The following is a 1,974-nucleotide window of genomic DNA, read 5'->3' as shown; positions in this document are numbered from 1 at the left end:
GTGTGTGTGTGTGTGTGTGTGTGTGTGTGTGTGTGTGTGTGTGTGTGTAAATGGTTTTCCTTTTGCCCTTGAGCCTTTATCAGGTCCTTCTAATTATTTTACTATGCAAATGAGTAGTCATTATTTCATTAGCGATGCGACCAATCAGAGCAGCTGATTAGAGAGTGATTAGCATGCAGTCGGCTCCTTTCACTCCTCTCTCTTTCCTTCTCTTACTCAGTGTGTGTATACGTGCCCTTGTAAATGTAAGTGAGAGTGGCAATAATAATGACCCATCTGGACACACGCTCATGAATATGCATGTACTTTGAAAACTGTTGTAAAGATTAGCTATACCATATTACATAATTAGCATAGAATAAATTAGAAAAAATACTCATTTATTAAAGCATGTTTATTACTGCAGAGCGAATAAATTCAAGCTGAAGTTTTGCTAGTTTTGGTGGAACATATTTCTTTTGACCACACGATGCAGCTGTTTTAAGTTGGCTAAAACAAGTACAGTACCCGCTCAAAACAGGAAGTGTTTACTGCTCATAAACTTTTCTTTGGCAGCGATAAAATACAGACTTGTTCACTTTATCAAACTTTCCACTTTATCAAACTTTTTTTTATGGCATCAGCATTTTGTAGTAGTGTCGCATGCTTAGGTCTGTCACGATAAGCAATAAACCAATTAATCGCACAATAAATTAAAACGAGGTTGATCATTTTTATTTGCCTGCTTGTTTGTTTTATCATGTCTTCCTCTTAGGGAGATGCATAAAGAATCAGTTAAGTTAGGGTATCATTATATTAATTTATAATGGTCTCCAAACAATATTATCGTTTATCGCGAAAATTTCTAACGATTTATCGTCTATCAAAATATGTTATTGTGACAGGCCTATGTATACTTGGCTGCACTTTTTAAAACATGTCACCCCAAGATTCAGTTCTGTCTTAAATCTTAGGTTTTACCATTAGCAGAATGTGATCATTAAAAATCAGTCAGTGCTGATTTGAAATGATTGGTGTTGCTGAATTATTATGTTTAAAGAAATACAGAAAACAAGCATGGCAAATTTATACAATTGAGCAAAACTTAAAAAAATCGTGGATTGTTGCTAAGTGTTTTTACTGCAGAGGCAAAAAAAAAGATTTGTAGTTCTGCTCAGCTCGTTATTGGCAACTAGATCTACAGTTGTGTGTTTGTGTGTGTCATATAATATGTGTGTTGGCTCAAGTTGGCAGGGTTTCTCAGTAAAAGGATAAGTGTTAACTGAGACTGTGGGTGAGCTAATGTGAGGTGTGTGCGAGTAAATAACTTTGCAGACCTCTTTTGCAGAGCAGTTTTTTTTTGTATCTTAGCAGCTGTAAATCGTGCAATTCAGAGGTGTGCAAACAAGAGAGGAGGAATCCGCTGTGATTTGAAAAGTTTTCTTTTAAACCAAACCAGTGAAATTTAAAACCAGGGCATGTTTTCTTCTCTGCTGAGCCAAGGCAACACCACAAACAGCTAGCTCAGTCGAAACGGCCTGAAAACCCCTTCATTTTTAAAAATAAACATTAATATTTGTCAAAACACAAGACAGAAAGGTGCTAGCCGTGCACAATAAAAAATGTTTACATGCTTACAATAAATTTACTATTACATTACTTTTATATATATTATAAGTCAACCTTGATCAATCACAATTTTGCCAAACTCTGCCCCCATACCAACTTTGCCAATCACGGTGAAGATGAACTCCACCCACACAATCACACAGACAAGAACCCCCTCCACCTCACATACTGCTGAGACCCCTCCTTCAAAAGGTGTACTACAGAGGTTCTTAACCTTTTTGACCTCGGGGCCCAATTTGTTGAACTTAAAGTGGCCCGAGGCCCAGTCATATTACGTATGGATCAAAATGATAATTATTCTAATCTAAATCTTGGTTTAATTTTTATTGTATTTACATCATAACTAAACTATAATAACTAACATAA

This window comes from Austrofundulus limnaeus, unplaced genomic scaffold, assembly GCF_001266775.1.
Source record: "Austrofundulus limnaeus strain Quisiro unplaced genomic scaffold, Austrofundulus_limnaeus-1.0 Scaffold237, whole genome shotgun sequence".
In the NCBI taxonomy this organism is placed as follows: domain Eukaryota; kingdom Metazoa; phylum Chordata; class Actinopteri; order Cyprinodontiformes; family Rivulidae; genus Austrofundulus; species Austrofundulus limnaeus.
This window is presented reverse-complemented; position numbering follows the sequence as displayed.